Consider the following 20,537-nt stretch of genomic DNA (forward strand, 5'->3'; position numbering starts at 1 on the left):
ACTCAAGCCATATAAGAAAGACATTTGCTTCCTTTCTAATGACATCTACCTTCTCTGCTGGAGAACCAGGAGAAATGACTTTACACAATGCCTGCCACAGCCCCAGGTTTTCTTATTCACCCCTCAGGACAGCTCTGTGTTAGAGATGAGTCCCATTTCACAGATGACAGAGCTCCTACTCTTATAGCTTCTGTCACCTATCCAAATAAGTGGGAACCTGGGGTGAGGTTACATCCCTTGCCCTCTCTGGAAAACAATGGAGCAGCCTCCATTTTAGACAATGGGCTGAAGAAATGGTCACTTTGCTCTCCTGTGATATAACAGACTCAAGGGGTACTCCCTCAAAAGCCCCTATTGATGAGTATAATAGTGCAGATACATGTGCACATGCATTCATTATCTAGGAAAATCATTCACTGTGTTCAATTTCATGTGGAGATGAATTAGAATCAAAATGAATTGCCAGCATATTCCATGCCATATCTGTGTGTGTGTGTGTGTGTTTGTGTGTGTGTGCATCATTGGGCTGTGTATAGAAAATATATAAGGTCATTACTTATAAAAGTACAGCATACCAGGTAAAAATGTTGAGATGACATACCTCTGAGAGGTAGACATTTCCTTCTTTACCTCAGAGTCCCCCTTCCCTAGTGTGCAGGACAGCTTTTGAAGACTGGGGAAAAGAGTATCATTTGTATGTGGAAGTCTTTCAAGGGTCAAGTCTGGAAGGTTCCACAGGGGGACATTTTCAGATACCCAGAAGCAAAAAGCAGGGAGATGGCAAAGGAGAGACAGGTCTGATGGCCTTCAGTGGAGAGGGAGCTGATCAGAGCACACTGCTTCAGCTAGGCACCTCCCTGGCAGCCGCCAGGTTACCACTGCCTGCAGCTAAGAACCAGGAATGCTGTTGGGTAAGAATCTTCCCTGAGTCATGAGAGGATGGGCACAGGGCCAGTCACCCAAGGAGAGTCCAATGCCTGTCTGCTTCCTTCACCTCCATTCTCTGTCTTCACTGCTTATATTCTCCACCTTCAGTTGGGTTCATCCCTTAACTTCATGCTAATCACCACTCCTAACTTTCACATTTTGGCTGGGTAGTAAGAAAAATAGTAATACTCATAAAACTGAAAAAAAAAACAAAAACCCAACCCACATCAGTGATAAAATATACCAAGCACACATATTAGATAAACTACTAATTTATCAAGGTAAATCAAATAGCACATAATGGTTCCCAGCATCAAATCCTAGTCTTCTGACTGAAAAGGCTCTACCTATACTCTGTTTCTATAGTGAGTGTACTGTGTTAGGACTGAGGCCTACACAGGTTAGGGACTCAGTCCAAAAGTGGTCAGTTGATGACTCTGAAATTGGACATTTGTTTGATGACTTCTGTTTAGCTGACCCGTGCCTATTCTCTGCTCTCCTGTACTATCCTTCTTGTACTATCCTTCCTGTACTAATCCTCCTTCTTCAATAAGAAGTGACTTACTAATCTTCCTTTTGGGAGTTAAATAAGAAGTTATTTCTGGTCAAACTAGAATTTAAAAAAGGAGACCAGAAAGCATGAGGAAGTAGGAAGTGATGAGATGGAACCAAAGTTTATTTCCTGATTCTACATTTCCAGATACTTTTTCAAATCTTCTATTTAATAGGGAATAGGAGACAAGGTCCCCAGGTGGCACTAATGGTAAAACCCCACCTCTCAATGCAGGTATGTAACAAACTTGAGTTTGATCCCTGGGTCAGGAAGATCCCGTGGAGAAGGAAATGGGAACCCACCCCAGTATTATTGCCTGGAGAATCCCATGGACAGAGGAACCTGGTGGGCTGCAGTCCATAGGGTCACACAGAGTCAGACGTGCCTGAAGTGACTTAGCACACACTCATGCACAAGACGCAAGGTGGCACAGGAGTAATACATCTAAAAGTCCTCTTGCATGACAGCCATTCTTTGAGGTTTTCTCCTTTTCTTCTTACAAGTCTAGAAGTAGGTGCCCATAGTCCCATTTTACAGATGGTCAAACTCAGACTGACAGAGAATGTAAAATTTCCAGGGTCAGATCTCTACCCTTTGCCCTCTGTACAGACAAAGCAGCAGCTCCATTTTAGATGGTAGATTTCCAGGGCTTAAAGACTGATAGTGGAAAACTCACCTGATGTTGGATCTAGGTAGTGTCATGCTCACTATTGGATGTGAAGATGATAATGGGGATGAAATCCTACTTCATGGGTCAGGAGGAATGGGTGTGGGGGCCACAATGATTAGCTGATTCCTGAGGTGCTGAACTGAACCCAGGAAGCTGCACAAGCTGTTGCTCTTTGGAAAGAGAACCTGAATTGCAGGGTATTAACATGTTCACAAATACTATATAAAACCTGCTTTACATTTTATCATTCAGTCCTAATTTCTATTCAAGGCACTTACAAACATTAAGGAAGAGAATTTTTTGTGTGAATTTTTAAAATTGAAATACAGCTAATGTACAATATTTTGTTTGTTTCAGCTGTACAGTAAAACAATTTGGATATATGTATATATATATATATTTCAGATTATTATCCATACTTTTAAAAAATTATTGAATATAATTTTCTGTACTTTAACAAAACTCCTTATTGCTTTTTCTTTTTGGGTATAGTAGTTTGTATCTGTTAATCCCATATTCCTATTAATATTTTGCCCCTCTCTGCTCCCTATCCCCTTTGGTTTCTCTATGAGTTTGTTTCTATTTTGAATATAGATTCATTTGTATTATTTTTAAGATTCAACATGTAAATGATATTGTATAATATTTACTTTCTCTTTCTGATTTGCTTGACTAATTATAATATTCTCTAGGTCCATCTATGTTGCTGCAAATTGTAATATTTTATTCTTTTATGACTAATTGTCCTCTGTGTGTGTATGTTTGTATTATATCAAATCTTAAGTCAGTCATCTGTTGATGGACACTTGTGTTGTTTGCATGTCTTAGTTATTGTAAATAGAGATGTTATGAACATCTGGGTGCATGTATGTTTGAATTACACTTTTCTTGTTTTTTTTTTTTTTTTTTTTTTTTGGTTATGCATCCAGAAGTGGGATTTCTGGATCATATGGTAGCTCTATTTGTAGTTTTTTCAGAAACTTCCATGCCATTCTTTATAGAGGCTGCACCAGTTTGCATTACAACCCACAATGTATCAGGGTCCCTTTTCTCCACACCCTCTCCAGAATTTATTATTTTTAGACTTTTTGATGATAGCCATTCAACTCATGTGAAGCATAACCTCATTGTGCTTTTGATTTGCATTTCCAGAATATTTAGTGATGTTGAGCATCTTTTCCTGTGCATCTTGTCCATTTGTATGTCTTTGGAAAAATATTTAGATTTCCCCCCTTTTTTCATTGTGCATTTTATCTTTTGTTATGTGTGCTGTGTGTGTGCTTAGTCATTTCATTCGTGTCTTATTCTTGGCAAACTTTTGGACCATAGCCCGCCAGGCTCCTCAGTCCATGGGATTCTCCAGGCAAGAATATTGGAGTGGGTTGCCATTTCCGTCTCTAGGAGATCTTCCCAATGCAGGGATGGAACCCGTGTCTCTTATGTCTACCTGCATTGGCAGGCAAGTTCTTTACCACTACTTCCACCTCGGAAGATGTATATTTTGGATATTAACTCCTTGATTGTCACAACATCTCAAATATTTTTCTCCCATTCCATAAGCTGTCATTTCCTTTTGTTGGTGGTTTCCTTTGCTGTTCAAAAGCTTTGAAGTTTGGTTTGGTCCCATTTGTTTATCTTTGTTTTAAATTGTTTTGCCTTGGGAGACTGATCTAAGTAGATATTGCTATGATTTTTGTCAGAGAGTGTTTTGCTTAAGTTCTCAGAATTCTAAGAGTTTATAGTGTCATGTTTATATTTGTATCTTTAAATCATTTTGAGTTTACTTTTGTATATGGTGTGAAATAGTGTTCTAATTTCTTTGATTTACACGTAGCCATCCAGTTTTCCCAACACCACTTGTTGGAGAGACATTTTTTTTCCATTGTATATTATTGGCTCCTTTGTTAAAGATGAATTGACCATAGGTGGGAGGACCTATCTCTGCTCTCTCTATTCTGTTCATTGATATATATACATGTCTCTTTTATGCCAATACCATTCTGCTTTGATGACTGTAGTTTAGTAGTATGGCCTGAAGTCTGGGAGAGTTATGCCTCCAGCTTTTGGGATACCTTTTGATTTCTTTGAATCTGCATCCATTTATTTTATTAATGTTTTAGAGTTTTTACCTCTTGGTTAACTTTATTCTTAGATTATGTTGATGGCATGTAATTGTTTATTTTTTTCCATTTATTTTTATTAGTTGGAGGCTAATTACTTTACAATATTGTAGTGGTTTTTGCCATACATTGACATGAATCAACCATAGATTTACATGTATTCCCCATCCCGATACTCCTCCCACTTCCCTCCCCACCCCATCCCTCTGGGTCTTCCCAGTGCACTAGCCCTGAGCACTTGTCTCATGCATTCAACCTGGGCTGGTGATCTGTTTCACTATAGATAATATATATGTTTCAATGCTGTTCTCTCAAAACATCCCACCCTCGCCTTCTCCCACAGAGTCCAAAAGTCTGTTCTGTACATATGTGCCTCTTTTTCTGTTTTGCATATAGGGCTATCGTTACCATCTTTCTAAATTCCATATATATGCGTTAGTATACTGTATTGGTGTTTATCTTTCTGGCTTACTTCACTCTGTATAATGGGCTCCAGTTTCATCCATCTCATTAGAACTGATTCAAATGAATTCTTTTTAATGGCTGAGTAATATTCCATGGTGTATATGTACCACAGCTTCCTTATCCATTCGTCTGCTGATGGGCATCTAGGTTGCTTCCATGTCCTGGCTATTATAAACAATGCTGCGATGAACATTGGGGTGCACCTGTCTCTTTCAGATCTGGTTTCCTCGGTGTGTATGCCCAGAAGTGGTATTGCTGGGTCATATGGCAATTCTATTTCCAGTTTTTTAAGAATTCTCCACATTGTTCTCCATAGTGGCTGTACTAGTTTGCATTCCCACCAACAGCGTAAAAGGGTTCCCTTTTCTCCACACCCTCGCTAGCATTTATTACTTGTAGACTTTTGGATAGCAGCCATCCTGACTGGCGTGTAATGGTACCTCATTGTGGTTTTGATTTGCATTTCTCTGATGATGAGTGATGTTGAGCATCTTTCCATGTGTTTGTTAGCCATCTGTATGTCTTGTTTGGAGAAATGTCTGTTTAGTTCTTTGGCCCATTTTTTGATTGGGTCATTTATTTTTCTGGAATTGAGCTGCAGGAGTTGCTTGTGTATTTTTGAGATTAATCCTTTGTCTGTTGCTTCGTTTACTATTATTTTCTCCCAATCTGAGGGCTGTCTTTTCACCTTGCTTATAGTTTCCTTTGTTGTGCAAAAGCTTTTAAGTTTAATTAAGTCCCATTTGTTTATTTTTGCTTTTATTTCCAATATTCTGGGAGGTGGGTCATAGAGGATCCTGCTGTGATTTATGTTGGAGAGTGTTTTGCAATCGTGTTTTGGAAATTGAAACTGTAATCAGAAATCTTCCAGCAAACAAAAACCCAGGACCAGATGGCTTCACAGCTGAATTCTACCAAAAATTTAGAGAAGAGCTAACACCTATCTTACTCAAACTCTTCCAGAAAATTGCAGAAGACTGTAAACTTCCAAACTCATTCTATGAGGCCACCATCACCCTAATTCCAAAACAAGACAAAGATGCCACAAAAAAAGAAAACTACAGGCCAATATCACTGATGATCATAAATGTAAAAATCCTTAACAAAATTCTAGCAAACAGAATCCAACAACATTTTTTAAAAAATCATACATCATGACCAAGTGCGCTTTATCCCAGGAATGCAAGGATTCTTTAATATCTGCAAATCAATCAATGTAATACACCACATTAACAAATTGAAAGATAAAAACCACATGATCATCTCAATAGATGCAGAAAAAGTCTTTGACAAAATTCAACATCCATTTATGATTAAAACTCTCCAGAAAACAGGAATAGAAGGGACATACCTCAGCATAATAAAAGCTATATATGACAAACTTACAGCAAGCATTACCCTCAATGGTGAAAAATTGAAAGCATTTCCCATAAAATCAGGATCAAGACAAGGGTGCCCAGTCTCACCACTACTATTCAACATAGTTTTGGAAGTTTTGACCACAGCAATCAGAGCAGAAAAAGAAGTAAAAGGAATCCAGATAGGAAAAGAAGAAGTGAAACTCTCACTGTTTGCAGATGACATGATCCTCGACATAGAAAACCCTAAAGACTCTAGCAGAAAATTACTAGAGCTAATCAATGAATATAGTAAAGTTGCAGGATATAAAATTAACATACAGAAATCCTTTGCATTTCTATACACTAACAATGAGAAAACAGAAAGAGAAATTAAGGAAACAATACCATTCACCATTGCAACAAAAAGAATAAAATACTTAGGAGTATATCTACCTAAAGAAACAAAAGACCTATACATAGAAAACTATAAAACAGTGATGAAAGTAATCAAAGAGGACACAAACAGATGGAGAAATATACCATGTTCATGGATTGGAAGAATCAATATTGTCAAAATGACTATACTACTCAAAGCAATCTATAGATTGGGTATTTCTCTGCCTTTTCATCTTGTTTAGATTGCTGTGTCTGAAGTGGGCTTTTTGTATCCTGGTGGTCTGTGGTTCCTTTTTAATGTGGAGGTTTCCCCCAGTGGGTGGGATTGGATGATTGGCTTGTCAAGGTTTCCTGGTTAGGGAAGCTTGTGTGAGTGTTCTGGTTCATGGAGCTGGATTTCTTCTCTCTGGAGTGCAATGGAGTGTCCAGTAATGAGTTTTGAGATGGATCTATGTGTTAGGTGTAACTTTGGGCAGCCTGTATATTGACGCTCAGGGTTATGTTCCTGCATTGCTGGAAAATTTGCGTGGTATTCTTGCTCTGGAACTTATTGGCTCTTGGGTGGTGGTTGGTTTCAGTGTAGGTATGGAGACTTTTGGATGGTTTATTATTACTTAATGTTCCGTGTAGTCAGGAGTTTTCTGGTGTTCTCAGGTTTTAGGCTTAAGTCTCCTGCCTCTGGATTTCAGTTTTATTCTTCCAGTAGTCTCAAGACTTCTCCAACTATACAGCACTGATAATAAAACTCCTAGGTTCATGGTGAAAAGATTCTCCACTGTGAAGGACACCCAGAGAGGTTCACAGAGTTACATGAAGAAGAGGAGAGGGAGGAGGGAGATAGAGATGAGCAGGAGGAGAAAAAGGGGGACTCGAGAGGAGAGAGATAGATCTTCACTGTTCTCTGTTCCCAAAGTGTTCTCCATAGCCCAGACACCCACAGAGATTCACAGAATTGGATTGGGAAGAGAAGGGGAAGGGAGGAAATAGAGGTGTTCTGAGGTAGAAAACAGAGAGTCAAAAGTGGGAGAGAGTAATCAACACACTCCTAAGTAAAAATGGGAACTGAATATTGGATTCTTAAATGTCCAAAATTGATATCAAATACTGAAAAACACAGAATAAAAATCTAGCATAGAGGTTAAACTCTTAAAAATACAATATTAAAAACAAAAACACAAAAAAATTTAGAAATATATATGAAGTTTGGTTTAAAAATATGGCTTCTCCTTTTTTTAAAGCAAGATTATAGTGAAATGAAAATGAAAATTAAGAAGTAATAGAGGACTTTAAAAGAAAATAAGAGAAAAAAATAAAACAAGAAAAAAATTTTTTTCCTAATTAAAAAAAATAGTAAAAATATATGAAAATGAAAATGAACATTAAGGAGTAATGGGGGAGTAATAGGGAATTTTAAAAGAAAATAGAAGAGAAAAAATAAAAAAGAAAAGAAAAAGATATTTTTTTTTTAATTAACAAGAAAAAAAAGTAAAAGTATATCTAGGAATTTCTCTGGAGCTGTTGCAGTCAGTTTGGGTTCGGTTCAGTTTCAGATAGCTCCTCGTTCCAGTTTACACTTCTTGATATCTATAGGCCCCTTCTGGTCTAGTCGGTGTTATCTACAGGGATTTGAATCTGTTGCATCGGTCCCTTCTGAAGCGGTTCCCTTTGTTTATTTGGCTTATGTTTGCCAGTCTTTTCAGTGTCTAATTTCCACCCTGACACAGGCGGGCGGAGGTGGTCTCTTCTTTAGGTTCGCTTGTTCAGTCGCGCTGCGGGGAGGGAGGGGTGCTGCAGGCAGATATCGCTGGTGTGTGTGGGGAGGACCCACAGTGTTCCGGCCACACTGGGTTTGCCCCTTCTCACGGGTGTGTGCTCTCCCCATCTACACTGATCAGGCTCCCAGCTGCTTTATATGGAACGGACCCTGCATGGTACGTGGTTCCAGTTTTTGGGTATTCCACAAAAGCGCGGACTCGGTTGGGCCTGCGTTTTGTGCCTTCCCCAGCCCGAGCAGCTCAGGCAGCCAGGAGCTTGACGGGCACACTCTCCCCAGGTGCGGTGTGCCTTCTCCCCTCTGCGGTCCCAGCCTCAGTTTCTGTGTGCTGCCAGTGTGTGTGCCTTGTGTATATTCTTGGGAGCTGACCTCTAGCCGTGACCCTCCCAGTGGATGTCAAACATCCAGAATCTCAGGAAGTCTTTGGTTAGAAACTGGAGGCCTGTTTGCAGTTTGGTAGGGATTGCCATCTCTGGGGCCGCATTTGCCCCTTTCCCCTCCCCCCACCTCCTGCCTCCGGTGGGGGATGGGCCAGTCTGCAGCCGGCTAGCTCTTCTCTGGAATTGCTCAGTCCCTTTGTTCTGTGGATGGTCAGCAGTGTGCTTGGGCCAGTTAATTTTCTCTCTCTCTTGCTATCCCACAGTTTAAGTTGCTATCTCACGTTAGCTCCCTCCGATTGCCCTCAGGGCATTCAGGCCCGGTCCTTACCCTAAGCAATGCCGCCTGCTCCTCTCCGTTCCACCCCCAATTGCTGGTGGCGGATGCGGGCGTCTGGGGTACTTTTCTGCTGGGAGTTGCTTTTAGGCATGTAATCTGTGGGTTTTATTTATTTTTCCTCCCATTTAGGTTGCCCTCACAGATTCGAAACCTTCCCCCAGACCCTCCAGGAAGAGGGTTTCCTGGTGTTTGGAAACTTCCTCTATTAGGACTCCCTTCCCGGGATGGGTCTCTATCCCTAGCTCTTTTGTCTCTCTTTTTATCTTTTATATTTTGTCCTACCTTCTTTCAAAGATGATGGGCTGCTTTTCTGGGCACCTGATATCTTCTGCTAGTGGCCAAAAGTTGTTTTGTGAAGTTTGCTCAGCATTCAAATGTTCTTTCAATGAATTTGTAGGGGAGAAAGTGGTCTCCCTGTCCTATTCCTCTGTCATCTTCTCTGCTCTAATTTTTATGATTTCTTTCCTTCTACTAGCCCCGGGGTTTTTAATTTCTTCTTTTTCTAATTGCTTTAGGTGTAGTTTGGTTATTTATTTGATTTTTCTCTTGTTGCTTGAGGTAAGCTTGTATTGCTATGAACCTTCCCCTTAGCACTGCTTTTACTGAATCCCAAACAATCCCATTTGGGTTGTTGTGTTGTCATTTTCATTCGTTTCTATGCATATTTTGATTTCTTTTCTGATTTCTTCTGTGATTTGTCAGTTATTCAGAAGCATGTTGTATGGCCTCCATATGTTTGTATTTTTAATAGCTTTTTTTTTCTTTCTGTAGTTGACATCTAATCTTGCCCCATTGTGATCATAAAAGATGCTTGGAATGATTTCAATTTTTTGGAAATTACCAAGGTTAGATTTATGGCCCAGGATGTGATCTGTCCTGGAGAAGATTCTGTGTACACTTGAGAAAAAGGTGAAATTCATTGTTTTGGGGTGAAATATCCTATAGATATCAATTAGGCCTAACTGGTCCATTGTATCATTTAAAGTTTGTGTTTCCTTGTTAATTTTCTGTTTGGTTGATCTATCCATAGGTGTGAGTGGGGTATTAAAGTCTACTATTATTGAAGTGAAGTGAAGTCGCTCAGTCATGTCCAACTCTTTGCGACCCCATGGACTGTAGCCTATGAGGCTCCTCCGTCCATGGGATTTTCCAGGCAAGAGTACTGGAATGGGTTGCCCCCCTTTCATACTTGTTAGCATTTGCCTTACATATTTCAGTGCTCCTATGTTGGGTGTATATATATTTATAATTTTTATATCTTCTTGGATTGATCCTCTGATTATTATGTAGTGTCCTTCTTTGTCTCTTTTCACAGCCTTTATTTCAAAGTCTATTTTATCTGGTATGAGTATTGCTACTCTTGCTTTCTTTTGGTCTCCATTTGCATGAAATATCTTTTTCCAGCCCTTCACTTTCAGTCTGTATGTGTCTCTTGTTTTGAGGTGGGTCTCTTGTAGACAGCATATATAGGGGTCTTGTTTTTGTATCTATTCAGTCAATCTTTGTCTTTTGGCTGGGGCATTCAACCCATTTACATTTAAGGTAATTATTGATAAGTATGATCCTGTTGCCATTTACTATGTTGCTTTGGGTTCAAGTTTATACACCTTTTCTGTGTTTCCTGTCTAGAGAAGATCCTTTACCATTTGTTGAAGAGCTGGTTTGGTGGTGCTGAATTCTCTGAGCTTTAGCTTGTCTGTAAGCAGAGAGGAAAAAAGAAAAAAAGAACTAAAAGAAGTGTCTTTTAATTGTCTCAGAGACCTCTGGGACAATGTTGAATGCCGCAACATTCGAATCATGGGAGTCCCAGAAGAAGAAGACAGAAAGGCCATGAGAAAATACTTGAGGAGATAATAGTTGAAAACTTCCCTGAAATGGGGAAGGAAATAGCCACCCAAGTCCAGGAATCCCAGAGAGTCCCAAAAAGGATAAGCCCAAGACGAAACATCCCAAGACACATATTAATCAAATGAATGAAGATCAAACACAAGTAACTAATATTAAAAGCAGCAAGGGAAAAACAACAAATAACACACAAGGGGATTCCCATAAGGATAACAGCTGATCTTTCAAAGCTTTTGATTTCTCATTTATATTTGAATGAGATCCTTGCTGGGTACAGTAATCTGGGTTGTAGGTTTTTCTCTTTCATCACTTTAAGTATGTCCTGCCATTCCCTTCTCGCCTGAAGAGCTTAGAGCTTTCCACTCAGCATAGAAAGAGGCTTCACCTTCTGTCTAGATACCTCAGTATCCCTGTATCCAGTCTGTGTCCCTTTTCTACACAGATTTCCTGAAAGCTTCCTGGGTTTAGGTCATAGCCCTTCCTTCCCACCTTCTAGCTCAGGGATGTTCAAGCTGCAGTTCAGTGTATTGTCACGAGGTGGCACCATCCTACCATCAGTTACATTTCTCTATAAAGCTCAGTTCAGTTCAGGTGCTCAGTCATGTCTGAGTCTTTGCGACCCCATGGACTGCAGCATGCCAGGCTTCCCTGTCCATCACCAACTCACGGAGCTTGCTCAAACTCATGTCCATCGCGCTGGTGATGCCATCCAACCATCTCATCCTCTGTCGCTCCTTCTCTTCCTGCCTTCTGTCTTTCTCAGCATCAGGGTCTTTTCCAATGAGTCAGTTCTTCACATCAGGTGGCCAAAGTATTGGAGTTTCAGCTTCAGCATCAGTCCTTCCAATGAATATTCGTAGGATTGACTTATTTGATCTCCTTGCAGTCGAAGGAACTCTCAAGAGTCTTCTCCAACTCCACAGTTCATAAGCATCAATTCTTCGGTACTCAGCTTTCTTAATGGTCCAACTCTCACATTCCACACATGACTACTGGAAAAACCGTAGCTTTGACTAGATGGACCTTTGTCCACAAAGTAATGTCACTGTTTTTTAATATGTTATCTAGGTTGGTCATAACTTTCTTTCCAAGGAGTAAGCGTCTTTTCATTTCATGGCTGCAGTCACCATTAGCAGTAATTTCGGAGTCCAAGAAAATAAAGTCTGTCACTCTTCCCATTGTTTCCCCATCATTTGCCTTGAAGTGATGGGACCAGATGCCATGATCTGAGTTTTTTGAATGCTGAGTTTTAAGCCAGCTTTTTCACTTTCCTCTTTCACTTTCATCAAGAGGTTCTTCAGTTCTTCTTCGCTTTCTGCCATAAGGGTGGTGTCATCTACATATCTGAGGTTATTGATACTTCTCCCCACAATCTTGATTTCAGCTTGTGCTTCATCCAGTCCAGCACTTCACATGATGTACTCTGCAAATAGTTAAATAAACAGAGTGACAATATACAGGCTTGATGTACTCCTTTTGCAATTTGGAACCAGTTGGTTGTTCTATGTCCAATTCTAACTCTTTCTTCTTGACCTGCATACAGATTTCTCAGGAGGCAGTTAAGATGGTCTGATATTCCCATCTCTTTAAGAATTTTCCAGTTTGTTGTGATCCACAGACTCTAGCATGGTCAATGAAGCAGAAGTAGATGCTTTTCTGGAGTTCTCTTGCATTTTCTATGATCCAGCAGATGTTGGCAATTTGATCTCTGGTTCCTTTGCCAATCCAGCTTGTACATCTGGAAGCTTTAACTTCATGTACTGTTGAAGCCTAGTTTGGAGAATCTTGAGCATTACTTGGCTAGTACATGAAATGAATGCAGTTGTACGGTAGTTTGAACATTCTTTGGTATTGCCTTTCTTTGGGATTGGAATGAAAACTGACCTTTTCCAGTCCTGTGGCCACTGCTCGGTTTTCCAAATTTGCTGGCGTATTGAGTTCAACACTAACAGCATCATCCTTTAGGATTTGAAATAGCTCAGCTGGAATTCCATCACCTCCACTGGCTTTGTTTGTAGTGATTCTTCCTCAGGCCCACTTGACTTCGCACTCCAGGTTTTCTGGCTCTAGGTGAATGATCACACCATTGCATTGTGATTATCTGGGTCATTAAGATTTTTTTTGCATAGTTCTTCTGTGTACTCTTGCCACGTCTTCTTAATATCTTCTGCTTCTCTTAGATCCATACTGTTTCTGTCCTTTATTGTGCCCATCTTTGCATGAAATGTTCCCTTAGTATCTCTAATTTTCTTGAAGAGATCTCTAGTCTTTCCCATTCTATTGTTTTCCTCTATTTATTTGCATTGATCATGTAGGAAGGCTTTCTTATTGCTCCTTGCTATTCTTTGGAACTGCAATCAGATGGGTATATCGTTCCCTTTTCTCCTTTGCCTTTCACTTCCCACTTCTTTTCTCAGTTATTTGTAGGCCCTCCTCAGACAACCATTTTGCCTTTCTGCATTTCTTTTTATTGGGAATGGTTTTGATCACCCACTCCTGTACCATGTTACGAACCTCTGTCCATAGTTCTTCAGGCACTCTGTCTATCAGATCTAATCCCTTGAATCTATTTGTCCCTTCCTATGTACAATTGTAAGCGATTTGACTTAGGTCTTACCTCAGTGGTCTATTGGTTTTCCCTACATTCTTCAATTTAAGTCTGAATTTTGCAATAAGGAATTCATGATCTGAGCCACAGTCAGTTTCTGGTCTTGTTTTTGCTGACTATATAGAGCTTCTCCATCTTTAGCTGCAAAAAATATAATCAGTCTGATTTTGGTATTGACCATCTGGTGAAGTCCATGTGTAGAGTCATCTCTTGTATTGTTGGAAGAGGTTCTTTTCTATGACCAGTGTGCTCATTTGTGTCTGTATGTGTGTGAAAGAAAAATGGAGATGGGAGCCACCTGCAGGCCAGAGTCCTGATTGCAGTTTGAAGCTCAGAACAGATGGCTTGACAAAGGAGAGTGAGGATGATTGGGATGTGGGTTAACGGTTTTAGCTAGGGTTTTCCAGAATTTTTCACTTACCGGTAGCAGTTTATCTGTATATTCCTTTTTCTGGCATATATAAATCTGAGATTGGAATCAAATTCTAGTCTGATCTGAAGGGAAAGCTACACTTTTAAAGGTGGCTTGTACAAGCTATAAGAGGTATAGAAACAAGCATGCACACACATAGATACAGTGTCAATTCAATTTTGAAATTTACTTTGTTCTATAAAATTGAACACAATGAATGTTTATAATGTGAAGACTCTATGTGCACATATATATGCACTGCCATCTTCATTGTCAAGTGGGATTTAGGGGTGTATACTCTCAGTGCCACAATATCAGGGAGTGTAAGATGCTCATTTCTCAAGCCTGGGAAGCCCATTTTATGAAAGGTAAGCTTCTCTGTGTCTTCAGATTATGGTGAGGTATGTAACTTCCTTCCAGTCCTGCCATTAATCTGGAGAGCTGTTGGTGCTCTGACCCTGAATTTTGTTGTTTATCAAATGGGACTTTGGATACTTTGTCACATGGCTATCACTAGGAGAAAATGAAGAAACATACCCAAAGCATTTGGCAATAGGGTGTGAATTCAAGGGTTCTTTCAAAGTCAGGACTCAGTAGTAGGCTCTGGCTGAGTCTTGTGGCTAAGGCAGGCATTGTAGAAAGGAGTTTTTCATTGTTTCTCCTAATGAAAAGATAGCTATCTTTATGCAGGAAGCAACTATTTCTTTGATATGCCTTGACTTCAGAGTTTTAATGACAGAAGGATCTCTAGTTTCTTAGGAGACTCTGAAGCTCCAAAGTGCTGCTCCATGTCACACTTGTGCACTGATCCTAATCCAGTTCCCACACTGCAAAGACAGCCTTGCCATTGACACGCCTGGTGAGCTCAGTGAGAGATGGCGCCAGGGCAGCGAGCTGTGGTGTTACCCTAACTGCTGCTCCTGGACTGCTCCCTATGTTAATACACTTACAGGAAAATTCTCAACCTGTCTCCTATTCAACAGTGCAGGGAGCCTCAGGTCACGTCACACCAGGATTTCAGCTATGTGCTGCCTCCTTGAAAGGCAAAAATCCAAGAATTACTAGCATTTTGGGACACAATTGTCTATTCTTTTATCCACTAATAACTACAGATACATATTAGAAACCATCTTGTCCACTGAAAGTGTTTCATTAACTCTACTGTGGAAAAAAATAAGAAAATAAGGAGGAAAATGAATATATAGGAAAATTCAGGGGTTAAATCTGACATAAGATGGCCCATTCATATTAATTTTTAAGCTTGTTCCAACTTCCTGGCATGGAGAATTTTCAAAACTACTTATTATGTGGCTGTGCCCGGTCTTAGTTGTTGCATGAGAACTCTTAGTTGTGCAATGTGAAGTCTTAGTTATAGCATGTAGGATCTAGTTCTATGACCAGGGATTGAACCCAGGTCCTCAACCTTGCAAGCACAGATAATTAGCCACAGGACAACCAGGGAAGTACAGACATTGTACATTAAAAAATAAAACCTCTCGTGTCCCCTACTGCCTATGGAGACACAGGTGACTCTTTCTCCTTCTCCCTCTCTACCTCTACACTTTAAAATGTAAGTTCCACAAATTTTCTACCTTCCCTGTAAACATTGCTCATTCCCATCAACCTCTCATCTCACTGAATTATTGGTTCTGTCCCCATGATTGCAAAGAACGTGCTGTCACCAAGGTCACAAGCCACCCATTTGTCTGTAAGTCCAGCTATTTTGTGCAAGTAGTCACATAATATTACTTTTAATGACCATGTGATAAAACCGTGTTTTAGCAGACTGCATCTGTTACTTAATAAATCTTTGACAGTTTCCCAGGCTCTGAAGCCTGAGGTACTTACTGGTATAAGCTGTCCTGTTCCCTAACTATGCAGTCCTATGTTAAATCCTATTCTCACTGTTTCTCAGTTTTCCTCTTTTTTTTTTTTTTTTTTTTTTTTAGTGTTCCTATTATAAAATGGGAACTAGCAACAGTGACTATGTCATAGGGTTGCTAAGAGCTCTTAAAGTGACAATACATTAAAAATGGTAATAATAAATGCTATCTACATTTATTTCATTTTATATATCTTTATTGGCACTTCTATCAACATAGGTTGAAAAATATAGAATATAATGTTATGATTATTCACAATACACTTAGGTATGCTGTTACTCAGTGTTATCAGCTACCAAAAATCATTGAACAAATCTCCAGAAACTATGTGATATAAAATATCAAAAATGTATTCTCTCATAATCCTGGAGATCTCAAGCCCAAATCAAGATGTTGGGCAGGACCATGCTTCTTCCAAAGACTCTGGGGGAGAATCAATACTTGACTCGTCTAGGGTCTGGTGGTTTCTGGATCCTTGGTTTAGCCCCAATCTCTTCCTCCATCTTTACATGGCCTTCTTTCCTGTGTGACATTTCTCTCTTGCCTTCTCTTTATTTTAACAATTACTTTAATTTCCAGATTCTCAATCTCTACAGTTTAGTGATCCATGAGAAATTAAACACTTTCATATCACTTGCACAAAAATGATAAGGATGCTAATCAATACATTCTAGTGGCTAATACATAACACAATATTTTCTCACAAAAATGCATATATGGTACGAGTATCAGAAAGACTGAGACACTGAAAATTATCTGCAAACCAACTATAGTCAGGAAGATTTTTCACAGACAAACAAGTGATTATATATGTAAACCTTAATACATTACACTGTTTTCCTCCTTTTTGGTCATGGACTATTCCAGGAAGATTTAATTGCATAACTTCAAATTTGAGGAGTCCCTAAAATGTAAACCAAAACTGGTCTTAAAAAATATTGGTTTGATGAAAGGATAGATTTTTGTCTATTTAGACAAATGTGGTTAGTTGCTAACTACATTTCAACTCTATCATTACTCAGAGGATAACCATTTATGAGAGAGTGCAAACTAAACTTTAAATTAGCATCAGAATTCTACACAGAATTACCCAATCGATATTGAAGTAGATGCTATCACATATGCAAAGATTACAGAATTTTAGTTTCAAAATTTGAAGGAAAAAATCTTAATAATGTTTAAAAATACTGACAAACTTAACCTAGAATTATTAGCTCCAGGACATTTTATTGTATTATGACCTTAAAAGGATGACAAAGTAGACATCAGTAGAAATGGTGTTAGAACTATTGTTTGTTTGCTCAAAGTTGTTGATAATAATGAAATAAAAAGTAATAATGTCTGAATCTCACAAACCATAATTGCTCCCTTCTGATTTAACATTCAGGGGTATGATAAGGCAAAATCTAAGTATCATACTTTCTATTTTTGTTCTTAAACTCAAATAAAAGTCAGTATCAATACAAATGATAACAGAATAAAATAAATACATGTTTACACAGGTTCTACAACATAGGATACAGTGACATAACTCTGCCAAAATAAAATCCAATTTTCTGTTGTAGAATAGCAGATTACACAGAATAGTGTGAAAAACTATAAAATGCAAAGTTTTCTGTGTCATTAAGCAAAGAAAGGATGAGGAAGAATATTTTGCCAAACTGCACCTGCTACTCCATCCTAGACCCAGTTGTCTGATCATCCACTCAGTTCCAGTGCTTACAAATTCTCAATCTACCCAGTCAACCTCACCCAAGATTAACTCCTTTTGCATCAAAGGTCTAGTTTCTTTTCTGTACACTAAGTCCTACTTTTCTAGGAAAGTCTGATTTTTCTGACTTCATGTTGAGCTTAAGCCATTGAAGTCAAAGAAATTGTTGTAATACTGAAAGTAGAGATGAAAATTAGAGCTGTAAAAGGTGATATTCAAGTGTTCCGCAAATATAATGGGAAAGTTACAAGAAAACAGATTTTAAACCCTTCCTGTATTACATAGCTACTTGGTATATTATAATGTTGCTTTGACTACTAGTCAGGCTAAAAAGGTGCTCAAAGGCAATAAAATATGCATTTGGGGGACATACATGGAAATGAAGTTTTCTTGACATTTGGCCAAGGCATTTTAATATCCATAACAACTGTCAACTAAAACTTAGTATGTCACAGTTATTAAAAGAGGAAAGGAGTGGGACTCTTGCTTACAACTGAGTTTAGCAAAAACACATTTGTATATTCCTCCCCTATAATCACACAGTCCTTTAATTAGGGACAATGAGTGTGCCCACATAGCAGAATGAAAAATTTATAAAGAATCTATGATAGAGAGTTACACAATCCTGCTTTGCTAGAATGTAAAACACTCTTCTAAACCAAGCATTACTGTGTGTATCTCTGAAACATCTGAAAAATACTCTTCTGTGAATTACTAGGCTGTAGAGAATGAGCAGTGTTGCAAACAATTCTCTGTAGTAGAATTTGGCATCTTTCTTCCATTAACTAGATCTTAACATTTCAACTAGATCTTAGAAGGTTGTCAATTTTCATTTTTTAAGGCAAGGAGATCCAACCAGTCAGTCCTAAAGGAAACCAGTCCTGAATATTCATTGGAAGGACTAATGTTGAAGCTGAAACTCCAGTACTTTGGCTACCTGATGCTAAGAACTGATTCATTTGAAAAGACCCTGATGTTGGGAGATTGAAGGCGGAAGGAGAAGGGATGACAGAGGATGAGATGGCATCACCGACTCGATGGACATGAGTTTGAGTAAGCTCCGGGAGTTGGTGATGGACAGAGAAGCCTGGTGTGCTGCAGTCCATGGGCTTGCAAAGAGTTGGACACGACTGAGCTGAACTGAACTGAACTGAAGTTTTCAGTGGATGCTCTAGATCAGTTTGTCTTTTGAAGCCTCTATCTTTGGCATTCTTCCTCTGTCCATTTAGTACTTTGTCTGGAGGTGAAGACATAGCCCATGACTGATATTCATCTGGGGATCCTTTTGGCCAGGTTAGCCTCATTTGTTCTTGATCCACCTCTTTCTGAAGCTGTAATGAAGCAGAAAATAACCTGTCCCATTCTTCTTGTTTATGTCTTTCACAGAGGTTCCAAATCTGTCAGTCTTGGGGTAAAGTGGACTTGTTTACTTGGCCTGAGGAAGATTTAGGGAACATTTTTCTTCTTTTTGTAAAACAGCATGGATTGCTGACAGCTTCAGACAAGGATTCCTGTTTTTTGTCTTGGAGATATCTTTATTGGTCAGTAGGTGAGACTCCTCATTTTCTGTCACAACTGTGTTATTTTCAAGTGTCTGTGTTATATCTGATACTGTACATCCACTCTCTGTTTTGCCATAAGGCTTAATTGCAGCTTCTCCAGAAGAGGGAACTCTGACTTTAGGTTCTTTATGACTTGTGACACATAACTTTTTCATGACTGCTTTGTTTTGACTTCCTTCAAGGTACCATTCTCCTCCTCTGGCAAATAACTGAGGTTTAGGTGACTCCACTGAAGATTCTGCACCTTACTTTTGAACTTCAAGGCATATCTGAGAAGAAAATGCTGGCATACCTCCCTCAATTTCTGTATCTTGCCATGTAGGGTTCTTCACATCACTGCTGTCAGTCTCCTTGGACATGGAGGTTTTCCTGTCTTCTTCTACAACTTCAAACTGTGATGCTGACCCAAGTTGAGAATTTGGTGACAAATACTTCTGACTATCACCAGTGTTTTTTTAATTTGCTATTCCTTTTCCTTTGTGACTTGGTTGTGACAAGATCAGAGTTTTTGGAATTCGAAAGGGAAGCCGAGACACTTTCCTCACCGATATTGCTAATATTAAGGTTTCGCCTTCTTGCCAGGGCTTTATTACTTTTCAGTTGTTCCTCCATCTCTCTGTAACTTTTCTATACCTCTCTCTTTTCCTATTCTTCCTCCTCTGCCAGTAATCTCTGTATATATTCTTCACTGGCTTTGTTTTCTTCCTCCCGAATGGCTCCTCATTCTGCCTCCATCTTGCTTCTCTCCTCTTCATATTCTCTTCTTAATTCCCCATGTTGACTTAATAGGTGAACTGGCTGATAGTCATCAACAATTTCCTCTGATTGTTGCCCAGAGACTCTAAGCTTACATTCCTCTGGATAGTGTTTTTTTTTTTTTTAATTATCTCCCACAGTTCCATATTGACAAGAGAATTTCTTTGGGTATGATACCAAGTCCAGAAAGCAATCTGGCAGTGACAGCTGGGATAGCACAAATTTGTCTTCTCAACAGTCGACTTGAAACATGCTTTACAGAGCGTGTGTTTACAAGGCAGTGTCACAGGCTCAATGAGGATTTCCACACAGATCTGGCACTGGCATTCCAACAAGGAACGGATGGTGTCTTTGGGTACAGCCATTTTAATATGCTAATAAGGTGTATTCAACATCAATACAACAGTTCAGGGATTGGGCACATCAAACCACTTGATGTAAAAAGGTGTTCCGAGGGCCAGGTAAACAGTATGACCTTGGAAGGCAGTGTATTTGCCCATGTTTAAGACAAGTATCCAGAAAGGAAATAAATAAACCTTGGCAGCTCCCAGGCATTAACAACCATTGCAGTAGAGCAGATGCTGGGCAACGGCGTCTGAGCAGGGCAGAAGGAAAGTGCCAAGCTCCCTTCCTCCCTCTTATCAGCTGAGGGTTCTCCCTTAACCTGTGGCAGCCAAGCCCAAGGCCGCCGAGTCTCAAAGACTCTGGATCACTCCTCTATGAAGAAAGCTGCTTCCTTCAGGACTCCAGTTTCCTCAGCAGAGGAACTTCTGTTTGACCTTTGCTGTGGGGTCATGC

At 39.4% G+C, this 20,537-nt stretch overlaps 1 pseudogene; it reads right to left on the bottom strand.

Moving 5' to 3' along the window:
- Window positions 1–18,284: 18,284 nt before the first annotated feature.
- Window positions 18,285–20,104, bottom strand: LOC136153655 (E3 ubiquitin-protein ligase RNF168 pseudogene; annotated as a pseudogene).
- Window positions 20,105–20,537: the final 433 nt, after the last annotated feature.

This window comes from Muntiacus reevesi, chromosome X (assembly GCF_963930625.1).
Source record: "Muntiacus reevesi chromosome X, mMunRee1.1, whole genome shotgun sequence".
NCBI lineage: Eukaryota > Metazoa > Chordata > Mammalia > Artiodactyla > Cervidae > Muntiacus > Muntiacus reevesi.